The 14,211-nt window shown below is 46.6% G+C and overlaps 2 long non-coding RNA genes across 2 annotated transcripts; both read left to right on the forward strand.

Moving 5' to 3' along the window:
* Positions 1-1,617: 1,617 nt before the first annotated feature.
* LOC147654963 (uncharacterized) lies at positions 1,618-8,062 on the forward strand. The gene is made up of 2 exons (XR_015283574.1): positions 1,618-1,831; positions 3,285-8,062. It is a non-coding gene; the product is annotated as an uncharacterized LOC147654963 (long non-coding RNA).
* A 4,316-nt stretch (positions 8,063-12,378) lies between these two features.
* On the forward strand, positions 12,379-13,925 carry LOC147654964 (uncharacterized). Its single transcript, XR_015283575.1, has 2 exons — positions 12,379-12,432; positions 12,969-13,925. It is a non-coding gene; the product is annotated as an uncharacterized LOC147654964 (long non-coding RNA).
* Positions 13,926-14,211: the final 286 nt, after the last annotated feature.

Consider the following 14,211-nt stretch of genomic DNA (forward strand, 5'->3'; position numbering starts at 1 on the left):
CTGAAGGATGGCCTCCCAGTATGCACCAGACATCCTCTCTTGAAAGGCAGGCCCCTTCTTGGCAGCTGCTGAGCTGTCTCCACATGTACCACTGTACTACAGTCTTGTGGGCAAACTTAAGGGTCCTGAGTACCTGCAAGAGGGGAGGATCCTCTGTGGTCTGCTTTTTAAGCCCCCGTTTATCCACTCTTCCTGATTCACCTCCTCTTTGCTCTGGGTTTCCCTGATCCCTCAGCCTGCTGTCCCTTCCCTTGCCAGGGCTGTGGAGGTTGGAGCTGGGCAGGGGGTTAAGAGGCATATGGGAGTTGGTGGTTTCACTCTTCTGGAGTGAGGGAGGGCAAGTCGATGACCTCCCAGCAGGAGTGACACAGGAAACCTATAATTACATGCTTGTGACAGCAATGCTGGATCTTGTTAATCACTCTGCTGCCATGTCAGAGATGCTGCCTCTTGGGATTAAGGAAAACAAACAAGCTCAAGCAGCACTGGCAGCAGTAGTGACTCTGTCCAGTGATTACCCGGCACCTCCCAGTGCAGTCCCACCACAGCAGTGGCTAGCCCAGCTGTGGGGGGAGTGTGATAGGGGCCTAAGGCTCAGCAAACAAGCTTATCCCAGTAGAGCCTGCTGGATCCATCACTTGCAGTGGCAGATTGGAGTCCTCTCCTCTTTTCAGCAGCCCTCTAAATACATGACACCCTCACCTCCCCTTGGAATTCACCCCACTTTTTTCCCCTCTGTGTTTTGTAGGAGTAGGCTGAGGGGCAAAGGAGGTTTACACAAAGCCCTGCAGGGAGCCAATGGTAAAAGTGAGCTTTAAGTGCAGCAATGTTGCTTCCACACAGTTTCCTCAACCCTTGCTCTGCTGCTCCAACACTGCCTCAGTGCTTCTCCCTCACTTTGGAGGGAAGCCCTGGTGTCCCACCCTTCAGTAACTCTGTCCACTATGCTGGCTACTTTATTTTTTATTTTTTTTTAGTGATTGCTAAATATCTCCACTTTTGCAGTGTGAACTTTGCTTGGAGCAGTTTCCTGTCCTCATGAAGTGACTCCACCTCTGATTCCATCCCTACCTATTGGAAAAAATCTTGGCAAAAACAGTCAGGGAATACAAGGTTTGGGCTAATTCCCTCCTCCTGAATAAAGGTCTCTGTCTGGGGCAGCCTTAATGGCAGTCCCAAGGTGGAGAAGACACTGTTGCCTTACTGAACTTTACTAGGTTGTGTTGTAGTGGGCAAACCCATCCCACGCCCTTGTGGGGTCCCCTGTGCCCCAATAGCCAGGGTCCAGAAAAGGCCATTGACACAGGACAGAACTTGCTTTAGGCCAGCATGGGAAGCAGAGGGTTTAGGACTTGGAGTAAGGAGATCCTTGGTGCATCCCCAGAAAACGAGGAGAACAAGCCTCAGACTGGGCGCTCCAGGCTTCAGCCAGCCCCTAATCCAGTGTACAGCTGAGAGGATCAAGATATAGAAAGGTTGCTCAGTGTAGATCTTTTTGAAGTCTGTTCCAACAGTTTTGCTGGGAACTTGCTTGCCTACATGCCAGAGGAGATGCTAAGCTGAGAAGGCATTAGGAGCAGGGGTGTGTATCCCCTGTGGTATCACAGTCAGCTCTCTGTGATCTCGGATCGGTCCAGCCAGGCGGTGCGGCAATAATAACGGAATGGGCTCCATGGAGTGCCCAGGACAGATTTTAATGTTCATAGAGAGACCACATAGTCCTAGGGGCAGCTTCCAAAGACCCAGGGGCGTGGTGGTCTTCACAATACCTAGGGTTACCTGGGGTGAAATAGCCAATCACAGCTGCAGGTTTTGACCTTATAAGTCTAAGGTAGGATGACTCTATCAGCATCCCCCCCACTCCCTGCCTCTCAGAGCTTCAGGTTTATTCCCTTTGTGCTAGGAACTCTGTCCAGGGTATGATCTTTCCCATCTAATTAGGTTCCCACACTGTGGGGCCTTGGGCTCCGAAAAATCACCTACTTGCTCCAGGGCCCACTGCTGCCTGAGTGCCCCAAACCCAGCAACAAATGATGATGCTAGGGGGTGTGAAAACATCAAGACTGGTGAAGGCCTTCTGCTGGAGCCCTGCAGGCCAACTGAGAGGGGGCAGGAGGGTCACCAAGTGCCAAGACAGCCCAGATGAGGATATGGCTGGTGTGGGAGCAGCTGGGTGGGCATGGCTCCAGCTCTGACCCTATGTGGCTGTGGGTTGCAGGATGGCTTGCCGCTGGCTCTGCCTTTACATAAACACACTTTGCTTCTCTTGACTTTTCTCTTAATGAATTCCTCCTCTACCGGCTGTTGTTTTTGGCCTCCAGCTGACACTGTGGTTTTCCTTCTCCACACGTGATAAATACACTCCTCACTGACTGTTTCCTCCAGGTGATGGACACCTGTAGCTGGCCTCCTGTCCCCATATGGGTCAGGGTTAGTGGCACCAGGACATTAAGTCATCACCACACTGCAGACTTGCTTTCTGGACTCTGCAGAACACATGTGTGGTGGTGTGAAAGGGGTCTGCATAAAGGAGCCAATGCTCCCTGAAGCAGAGAGGGACATTGGAGATGAAGGAGAAAGAAGTGAGATGGAAGCACTAGGCTTGCCATGGAACTGGACCCTTCCCAAGCAGCATGGACCAGAGAGTCAGAGCAGTGCTGCAGCCCACTGCATTTTCCAGCAAGGCAGAGGTGACCAGAGAGCAGCCACCCTGCCCACTGGCTCTTAAAATTGCCTGCTTGAAGTGCAAAACAAACTGATTAAGTAAAAATATCAGTAAAGTATTTGTATTTAACAGCCCTTCCCCTTCTTCCCCACTTCCAACCACTTCCCCTTAAAATTTCTCTTGGGACACAACTCAAAGGTTTTCTCTGAAAACACCAAGACTAGAAACTGCCTTTCTTTTCTAGGCAAGTCCTGAAAATTTTCTTCCCTCAGTGAAAGCAGGGAAAACCCACATTATCACAAAACCTATCCTAATTTGTGTGCCTCTGCCCCCTGACCACTCTCCTCTCCCTGTTGCATGGGGCAGGCCCCTCTTCAGATCTGTCCTTCCCAGCTGGTATCTGCCCCTGCTCCTGAGGCCAGTGCTCCCAAATCATGGCACTGTCCGGCTGTTGACCTCTACTACTGCAGCCCACAGCACCCCGTCTCCATGGCCCTCGTCCCCAGACTGTTTTTTATCCTCCCTCCTTTTCCATGAAAATGTAAAACATACAATCCTGCTCCCTCTTCTTCCTGTGCTTTCTTCTCCTACAACTCAGCGCCCTTTGCCTTTCTTTCAGCGAGTTTCCCATAAATGTAGGTTTTGCAGTCTCAGAGCAGATGCAGCAGAAATTCTTGTGTGTGGAGGAGCAGCGTTGATGGCTGCTAAGTAGTATCACCCTTGATACTATTTATCCTGGGATGGAGCAAAGCAGACATAAGGTATAGCTTCTATTCCTGAAGGCACAGAATAATTTTCCTGACTGGGTGACAATAAATACCTTGTTTAAAAATAGAGGGAGGAACCTGAATGAACACAGGCACAGGGTATGTGAGGTAACACAGGTAAAACTCCACTGTGCCAGATGCTGGGCACAGACAAAGGGCCACACCTGTGGTTTCACTAAAGCATCTCACCTGATCTGGCATTGCTGGTTAGTGAGTGACAATGGCAAATTCCGATCCTGCAAATCCTACCAGGAATCCCTTCCTGCACATATCAGCAATGCTCTTTGATCTGCCTGTGGACAGTGGCCAGGGCTCTCAGGCAGCCCCTGCTTCCCCTCATACCTGACAGCCCCTCATGCTGCAGGAGGGCTGTGAGAACCTATTGGTATTGGTTCTGCAAGAGCAGCTTGGGCTTGGCGTTGACCTTGTCCCACTTATCTGAGTTATGTAAGATCTTCCCGTATGGGTTGCTGGCTACGTGACACCTAACTATTTAGGGCAATGTAGTCTGTGACAAATGTGACAGTCGGTTTGGGGGAGGGAAGTGGGTAGGCTGTCTTGTGTTGTCTCAGGCGGGAAGGGGAACAGCTGGATGCCATGAAGCAGGGTCACTCCTCAGCTGACAGAAATTTCCCTGTCCCACTGCTTGTGGGAGATGCCCAGTTTCAGCTGAGCTCAACAGTTCTGCACCCAAGGCCTTTTCAGAACAAGAGCTACACTAATAAATCACCATGTTCCTTTTTGACCATCCTGTTCAGGGCAGGAGGGGAGAGAAGATGAGAGGGTAACTCAGAGATCTGGGTCCTTTGCCTCTCCTTTGGGCTTCTGAGTTGGGCTGAGATTTCCTTGTGGTTCATTCAGAGACAGTGCAGTTCTCGCTGAAGTTTTAGTTTGCATTTAGGCCAAAAGAACCAGTACAAAAAGGAGGAGCTGCTCTTTGGACTTTGGGATACAATTCCCTGGCAGCTTTGGAGACATGAGCTTGGGATGGAATTGGCAGCAGATAGGAACTGTAGCATACGGTTAGCACTGGGCTTGCTGGAATAAGAGCAGCATGAGGAGCTTGCAGGCACAGGGAGCTGTGAATCACAGTAGTGCCACCACTGGTTGCCTGCAGAAATTGGAGGGAACTGGACTTCATCTACGTCCTTCTTGCCTGTATGCCCCGTCAGGTAGGTGTTCATCCCTCTTCTGGGCACTGTCATTGAAAAAACATTCCCTGACAAGGCAAGGGCTCTTCTGCCTCTCTCTGTGTTATGCTGAAGGTGTTTTGTGTGTGACTGTTCAGCACTTCCATCAATGCAGTGGATGACTTCTACCCAGAATGTCCTGGACCACTGTGATTATGCTGTACTCAAAATTAAGAGGTGCTGTCAGATTTCCAATTTCCATTTGAGGTGCAATGCACTTCTTCTCTCCCCATTACAGTGCCTTCAAACAGCAGCAAAAATATTTGTTTGAAGAAGAGGAATGGAGAAAGCTATCAATAACAACAGATATTAGCTGGCAAAAAACTGAACCCCTTACAGGTGCCTTCAGATAGCCATGGCTGTGGTCTGACATTGTTCCTGCCACAACTCTGCTTCATGACCATGGGCATATTATTCTGCCAGGGATCACAGCTTTGACCCTCAGTGCTGGAGGCACAGGAAGCCAAGGTGTGTGAGGTGCAGTGTCTCTACTACTGACCTGGGGAACACTTTGGGGGATGCAGGCAGCTTTCTGATAAGCATAGATGCTGTGATAGCAATAGATGGGATGGCATCTAGGAGACCACCTATATTATTAAGTGGTACCATACATCTGGCTGATTCTGTCATCTCCCATAAAACGCTATCTTCTGGATGCACCTCATCCAAGACATTGCTGCCTTTGAGGTTATCTAAGCACTGAGGGTCTCTGGCTTTCCTGGCTACTGGTGGGCAAACAGTCAGTCTTGCAGTCCCCTGACCCAGCCATGCTTCAGTGTGCCTATTACAGTGCATCTGCAAGTCCAGTGCATGTGGGACCACTGACCAGATCACACAGAATCAAACAGAATTTTTAATGTTGGAGGGGACCTCTGGAGATCATCGAATCCAACTCTCCTGCCATGTCAGGGTCACCAAGAGCAGCTTGCACAGGAATGAGTCCAGGTGGGTTTTGAATTTCTCCAGAGAGGCAGACACCACAACCTTCCTGAGCAGCCTGTTCCAGCCTGCCACCTCCAATGGAAAGAAATTCTTCCTCACGTTGAGGTAGAGCTTCTTGTGTTTTATTTTATGGCTTCTCATCCTATTACTGGGCACCACTGAAAAGAGTCTGGCACCATCCTCTTGTCACCCTCCTTTGAGAGTTTTAAATGCATTAATGAGATCCTTCTCAGTCTTCTCCAGACTGAACAGGCCCAGCTCTCACAGTCTCTCATAAGAGATGCTCCAGACCCCACATTGTCCTTTTGGCTTCTATTGGACCCTCTCCAGTAGCTCCTTGTCTTTCTTGTGCTGAGGAGCCCAGAACTGGACACAGTATTCCATAAGTGACTGCACCAGGGCTGAATAGAGGGGCAGTATTACGTGCCAGTTGTGGGTGGGGAGACAGAATCCACGACTTGAGTCCTCTTGCTCATCAGACAAAACAGCCTTGTTTATTGTTCAGAACTCTTATATAGTTGATTCAAAACTCCTGGGCTTAACTCATTGGCTGGGATCTCTTTCTGCCCAGATCTCTGGCCAGTGGTGTGCTTACACCTAAGCCTGAATGGGGATGGCTGAGGATCCCCTGTAACTTATGTGGGGGCTTGTTCCAGAGTGAACTAGGCTAGCCGAATTGGATTTGTGTTGTGTCCAGATTTACCTTGTCCAGTCCAGGCCAGCTGTACTGTAACAATATTGTGACAGGGCATGATCATCTCCCTCCATCTGCTGGCCACACTGCTCCTGATGCATGCCAGGACACCCTTGGCCCTCCTGGCCATAAGGGCACTGCTGGCCCATGGACAACTTGTCACCCACCGATACCCCCAGTCCTTCTCCGCAGAGCTGCTCTCCAGTGGGTCAGTCCCCAGGCTGTGCAGGCACTTGGGGTCATTCCTCCCCAGGTGCAGGACCCTGCACTTGCCCTTGTTGGACCTCACCAGGTTTCTCTCTGGCCAATTCTCCAGCCTACTGAGGTCCTGCTGAGTGGCAGCAGAGCCACTCCCTCAGATGCTGGCCACTGCACAGAACATTCTCCTGAGCACAAGAAGTCCAGCCCGAATGGGCTAGAAGGGTTCACATCACTGTGGGGTACTGATGGATGCTTCTCCTGCATGGAATTTTTCTGCAAGGGGAGCTTGCTGTACTTGAAGAGTTTCTGTTCTATAACTTGGTATTAGTTTGGAGCTAGGTCTTCAATGTCACTGTTTCTCCTTACCATCCCTGAGACAAGCCTTTACCCAGAGACATTAGTTTTGGTTAATACAGGACCATATCAGCCTTTCTGTTTTTAAATGGTGAAGTGGTCAGGTGAAGCCTATAAAAAATAGGAGATGTGATACTGTAAGAAGTTAATTTGTTAACATAACTTGAATTTGCATTGATGTTGCCTATTTTTATGCCTTGAAGCCTCCGATCTTCAAGGCTGCCTCAAACACCTTTCATCAGAATCAAATTCTTGATTTGGAATTTGCCTCTGGACAGGATGGAAACCACTCCCAAATACCACTCGTCCTGGTTACACTCTCTGTGGCGGTGACACTGGTGTTGAGGTACAGGGCCTCTCACCTGTGTTTCCCTGCAAGGATGTACATGCTTCCTTCCTTGCTTTTCCTCTGGACTGTGCCCCCCTATTAACAACTGTCCCAGGGAATTTTTTTTGCCTTTCCTAGACTTGCTGCTTGTAGGAGATGAGGAAGGAGCCTCCAAGCACTGATCAAGGCAGGCTGGGGCTTGCTGGCAGCACTTAAGCAGGATCTCCTCGATCATCCAATTCATCTATGCCACAACTATATGCTGTTATTAGGTGATTATGTTTCACTATCTTCATTGTGTAATTGTTCATATGCTCATAAACAATGTAAATAGCCTCTAATGAGTTGGTAAGTTAATCATTCAGTAATGACCTTGAATGTCAGGAACTGTCTGCACAGAAAAGCAGCTACTTTAAAATATTTTTTTCTTTTTCTCTGTGGCAAAACCATCTAACATCTTTGTTCCTTCTTTTTCCTAACACTCTGTGGGCTATTCTGCTCATAAGCCACTTGACTTGAGTGGATTTACTCATCAATTAATCCAGAAAATGTGACTGCCCTGTTTCATGCTGTTGATGATATTTATTTCTTAAAAAAAAAAACAAAAACAAACAAATAAAACATGTAGCATGTTCTTTTTTCTTATTTTAAAATTTTATTTTAGTGTTGATAGTAATGAACAGATCCTTGGCCCTATTCCTCTTTGACTTTGCTATTTTTGAAAGTCTTTTTCAGGGCAAATATTTAGGCCAAAATCTTGCTTAGATAGGAGCTGCTCTGCATGTAACAGCAAGGATTTCAAAAGGGCTGTGACAAAAAAAAAATCCCCAAATCAGTTTGATTTTCCCCCCACAATTTCCTGCACTTTTAAAAACAGATTTCCAGCCCAAAGAGTCATCAATAAAAGCTTGGGAGTATGAAGTCTGAATGCTTAAAAGCTCTGTTGTGGATATAAAAAGTACAGCTTACCTTGTTGGATTTAAATTTTTTATTTTTAAACAAAGCTCGTGATTTTTATTTAAATATGATTTGTGACTATGTTATTGCCATTACTGTGTTAGAATGATACTTCACTATCTTTCTGTTGTGTTTTTCAATCATGGAAGCTTCCTCTTGTGGCTGACATCCCAGACTCCTCCACCAGCTTCCCCCGCAGCACTGCCCGTGTCCTTGGCCTCTGGCATTTCCTCTCATAACATTGGAAAAGGAGCATTTGGGCACTTTCCAGAGCCTCAGCTTCCAATCATAGTTATGCTTCCAGTTCTATGTAAAATAGACTGCACCATTCTTTTCCAGATACATTTAGGAATTGCTGATACACATCCTTGTATTTTTGGACATATTTGTGTATTTCTGGAGTGAGACCGCCATGGTAGATAACCAGAGGAAAGCAGTTCTGTTTGGGAACAACTTCCAAAGTTTTCTAATTAGCTCTCAGTCTATGTTGGGACAAAGCCACAATATTTCAGCTATTCTGGCAGAGAGTGTGTTGTGTCAAATTTCCATTTTTTGTGTATGCAATGTGCTTTTCAGACTGAAACTTAAATTTTTCAGAGCTGAAATATGAGGGGTGCATGCTAGTGTTTATACCTAGGGAGAAATGTCCAGATTCAAGTCTCTGCCCAATCTTATTTTGATCAAAATATCTTCCCCTAATCATACACAACCAGCTATGGGACGGAGTCTGATCCAAGTTGAGGTGTTCCCTCTGACACTGACTGCTGCAAGTCTGCTGCTTCTTTCTTCACCCACCAAGCAAAAAGTGTATGTTCACAGGAGAAGAACAGCTGTGCCATGTCACAGAAAGGGTTCTCGGAGCCCAGCAGCCTGTCTCCAATAGTGGCTGATAACACATGCAAAGAGCATTACTTGAGGGCAAATGTATAGTGATAGATCTCCCAAATGTTCCCCCATGTCTCACAGTTTGTAATTTGGGCGACTTTCTGGGGCAGACCTACTATCTTTGTTGCATTTTTTGTTCTTTTTCCACTTTTTTTTTTTTTTTCCTAGTTTTAAACCCTGTGAACTTGTAGTATCCACAGCATCCTGTGGCAAAGATTTCCCCAGTGTCACTACCTGATGTGTAAACAGACACATCCTACAGTGTTCTTTTCTTGCTGCTTTCATTTGATGCCCCTGATACTTGTAATGTTTTTTTACAATTTCCTTGGACAAATTTTCACTGAGGCCTTTCCTGTCATGCTTTTGGTTGCAAATAAATACACTGCAGTATAATCTCACCCTAAGGAATGGAAGAATGTGTCTGTCCTCAGCAGGCAGAGGTGTATGTCTCTTTTTTGTGCCTCCTAGGCTGTTTCACAAAAGTCTGTGAGTAAGATGCAGCTATAAGAGGTTGTTGGGTTTGTTTTGTTTATTTTTCTGATGAGCGTGACTAAAAGTGTTTGGTGCCTCTATACCTGTTGGGGTAATTCTATTTCTGCACATTGGCTTGCTATGTTCTCCATTTAGGCAGGAGACCCAGCAAAAGCCTATTCTCAGTAGGTGGCATTTTGCATTAAGACACCTTCTGCCAACACAGCCTCTCCAGACACAGGCCCTGAGATTGCAATGGATATGATCTAGGACAGCACACAAACACATGCTTAAATTTAATCCACACATGCTTAAGTACCTTTTGAAAAGAGATTTGCTCCACATTTGTTGCTAGGTATCTGTTAAAGGACCAACAAAATCCAACTGCTGAGTTCCTACTATACATTCCTTTCCTTGGGCAGCAAAGCCAGCATCTATATTGCTTTTGGGTGTCCTCCACTGACACCTAAGGCAAGAGTTTCTGGGATGATAACCTGCTTTATTAGCTGTTTTATATAAGCAACAGGTACCCTGTGTGGTGTCAGGTCTTGCCTGTGCTGCTCCACACTCATCCAGCTGCTAGCCTGCTCCAGCAGGCTTTGCAGTATCCTCCCAAAATATGCTCCTTGTCAGTCCCAAAAGGCACTCCGTGTTGCCAAGGAAAGACAGCAGTAGCTCCCCGTTGGCATGTCACTGCACTGGGACGTGCTGCAGGTGGGGTGTTTTGGCAGCAGAGGACCGGAGCCGTTCCTAGAATGCCAGTGATGCCTGGCTGTGGGTTGCTTGGCCCTACCTGGTGCTGTTTGCGTAATAGAAACTGTCTGTCTGTTATCACATCGGAGATACGAAGCTGTGATTATGAAAGTTGCAATAATGCGCAGCCTCCACACTTGGGTGCGTTAGGAACTCGGCATTTGTTCGTGGTCCTGTGCTGGGGGACACACAGCACTTACGAAATTCTAATACTCTGCTCCGTGAGATACTCTGCCAGGGAGTGAGTGGTGCCTGCTTGTGCCTTGTGTCTGGAGCTCTGCAAAGCTGTAATGCAGTGCAGACTGGCACATCTTGCTGCTTTGGGCTCTTATAAAGGTATTTAATAAATATGATGCATGGGGTATAGTTTTTTATAGCATCTGACACACAGAGACATCCATGCCTGTATCCTATCATGGCACTGACCTACCCTGCTTCTGTCACTAACAAGTTTCTTGTGACTCAGGCAAGTGAGAGGTTATTCACAACTTAAATGCCTACCAGTGTTCCTGGCAGCTTAATTCGCTTGCAGATTTTTCCACTCCTTATGTGAAGTAGTTAAAATGGAAAGGGAGAGATGGCAACACTGTCTGGGATAGGGAGCCAGCATAGCTCACTGATTTTGGAGCGTGCTGAGAGGTAAGGAGCCAGCCAGAGCTGATTTTTCCCATTGCCTCTTGCTGTGGATGTTTTCCATCTGCTGCTGGGGGTGAGCTGCAGATAAGTGGTACTTTGGCAAGGGATAGGGCAGGAAGTGTGTATTGCACAGAAGACTTGACTAAGCAAAGGGGTTTGGAGTTGGCAGCTAGGGCCAGCTTGGTGAAATCTGGGATGAGTTTCTGGTTCTATGTGGACCTGAGGAGTCATGCCTGCAATCAAGTGAGTACCATTCCCAATCACATATCTGGGGCACTTCACCCCTGGTCCTGTTGTTAAGCAGCCCATGAGTTTATGATTGTTTATTTGTCATCTCAAGTGATACATTTATGTCTTGCCTAGAGATGAACTCTCAGAAGTTCATCAAAGTTTGCAAATTTGTTATTTGCAAATCCCCAGTGCTTCATAATCAAAGTAAATGTCATTTTCTTGGCACATGTTGATCACCTCATTTGTGTTCTTGGGTGTTCAATATCATGTATCTCATCTCACCTCTTATTGCTGGCCTTGGAGGATGAGCCCCACATTTGGAGATACCTTCTGGAAGCAAGGTTTCCCACAAAAACTAGCATTGTCACCTGCTATTCTTGCAGAGGTTCCCACAGTAAAATCCTTGGCTGGGGCAGTGTGGGGAGGTGAGCATGTAGAGTGTCAGAGCACAGCCAAAGTGAATTCCAACTTCCATTCAAGCAGAAACCTTCAAAGTACTTGGGCCTTTCTAAACAGGAGTATTCAATCCTTCCTTATTAAATCAGCAACACAAGAGAATGCCTTGTGTGCTCTCCACGGGGATTCAGCCTCCTCTTGGCCTATTGTCTAAACTTGTATCAGTGACCTTTTAAAAGAGCAGCTGAAATCCAGTCAGACACAATTAATAGATACTTTGCTTATACTTGACAGACATGCAAGGTAAGAATGAGGATGTTAGCACGCCAGCCATGCGAATGAGAATGTTGTCACGCTAAAGTATGCTTGGCTGGTTCTGGTGGTGTCCTAAACCAAAGGACAAACCACAGCCAAAATCCCCTAAAATATTCTAATGTTTCATGAATATTTTGAACATTTCCATCTCATGGTGGCTCCCATGCTCAGCACTGCACAAGCCAAGTGGCTGATGTATATACAAAATCTTCTTCAGCAGGCGAGAGCTGTCAGTTGCTGAGTACTGACACGCAGTGGTCCCTGCAGTGAGCCCTACCTGGCTGCATGGAAGTGTTGGACAGGCCTGGCTGTGTGGCACATGTCATTTATCGAGAGCAGTTTCCCATGTCCCGTGCACATTGCCAGTACCAATGACCAGACCAAACACTTCCAAACATTTTCAAAGTTATTTCTTTAAATACATAAATTCCAACCCTTTATATTGGGTTCTTGATAGATGTGAATATTATACACGTGTATATATATATGTGCACTTCCTTAGATATTTATTATGTACTTATATTGATACATATTATAGATATTGATGTTATCTTTTTGCATTTCAGTAAAGTTTCTGATCCCATCTCTCACAGATCCTTTTGGACAGAATATCCAGCACACCATTGGATAAACACATCATGAAATGGGTGAGCAACTGGTTCATGGGTCAGGCACAAAGGGATACAGGGAATGGGCTGACATCTGACTGGGGACTTGGCACAAGTGGGGTTCTGCAGGGCTTTACCTTAGGCCTCATGTTCTTCAATATCTTTGAAAACAACTTGGACACAGGACTGGAAGGGATTCTAAGCAAGTTTGCGGACCGTACAAAACTGGGAGTAGCTATTGGTTCTTCTCTTGAGAGAGGCCCTGCAGAGACAAATCAGAGGGCTGGGCAATCACCAACCGTATGGAGTTCAGCAAGGGAAAGTGCTGGATTCTGCACCTGGAATGGGGCAACCCTGGATGTACAGACAGACTGGGAAATGAGATGCTGGAAAGCAGTGGCACAGAAAGGAATCTGGGACTTCTGGTTGACAGAAAGTTGAACATGAGTCAGCAGTGCCCTGGCAGTCAGGAGGCCCAAGCATGTCCTGGGGTGCAGCAAGCCAGCAGCATTGCTGGCCAGGCCAGGGTGGGAATTGTCCAGCTCTGCTCTTCACTTACACAGCCTCACTTTCAGCATTGTTTGCAGTTTTGGATGCCACAATATAAGAAAGAAATAAGCGATTAGAGAATGTCTGAAGGAGGGCAACCAAGATGGTGAAGAGCCTTGGGTGGAAGCCATATGAGGAGTGGCTGAGGTCACTTGGTCTGTTCAGCCTGGAGAAGAGGAGACTGAGGGGAGACCCCACTGCAATTACAACTTTCTCATGAGGGGAAGAGGAGGGGCAGGCAGAAGGAATCTCTTCTCTGTGGTGGCCAGTGACAGAACCTGACACTGAGGCTCTGAAAAGTGCTCAAATGCTTTTTCCAATGTTACTGAGGGAATAGCCTGAAGTTGTGTCAGGGGAGGTTTAGGTTAGATATTAGGAAAAGGTTCTTCACTCAGAGAGTGGTTGGCCAAGGAACAGACTCCCCAGGGAAGTGGTCACAGCACCAAGCCTGACAAAGCTCAGGAAGCATTTAGACAACACTCTGAGGTACACAGTGTGATTCTTGAGGCTGTCCTGGGCAGGGCCAGGAATTGGACTCTTATAATCCTTCTTAATTGCTCACTTCCAATTACGAATATTCTGTTATACTTATTTCCTTGCATATATTTCTCCAGAAATGAAGACCCACCAAGTTCTTATCTATTATTGTGTGCTAGTACTGTACAGTGTTGTACTGCCCTGTTCATCAAATTCATGGCCCCATTCTGGAAATGCTGGTCACTTCTTCACTAATGTTAGCCTCCTTCCCAAGGAGAAAACAGTTTAAACAAAGCAGATGGCCACCAAACTCTGAGAGAGAAAATACAAAAATATTTTCTAAGATAATGTGGAAGGTCCTAGAAAGAGTTGGGAAAGGGACTCAGATTTCCTGACCCCCAGATCAGAGATTGACAAAGCTGTCTCTCCAAGTGATGCACCAAAATCTCCAGAGTTAACCTCCAACTTGGACTTGAAAAATTGCAATAAAGGCTCTTCAAAACAAGTATTTGGCAGAAAATTTCTATAATGCTTTATTTTGGGAACATTTTGATCCTCTTGTGGGCTGCCAACAAAGCAGATGCAAGGTGGAGTTTTTGATTCATTCAGTCATGAGAGACCAGGTCGTTTGGTTCAGTGAGTATGGGCCAGGTCTCTCTTGTCTGCTTGCTGACACGTCTGGGGTTAGGAGTGCTGGATGAAGGACACACTTTTACTGAAGGTCAGCACAAAAGAAGAAAGTCTGGTATATATTCAGGTATTTTTAAAGCCCATTTTCCAAAGGAAACAATG

The sequence above is a fragment of the Cyanistes caeruleus genome, chromosome 2, assembly GCF_971803275.1.
Source record: "Cyanistes caeruleus chromosome 2, bCyaCae1.hap1.1, whole genome shotgun sequence".
In the NCBI taxonomy this organism is placed as follows: Eukaryota; Metazoa; Chordata; class Aves; order Passeriformes; family Paridae; genus Cyanistes; species Cyanistes caeruleus.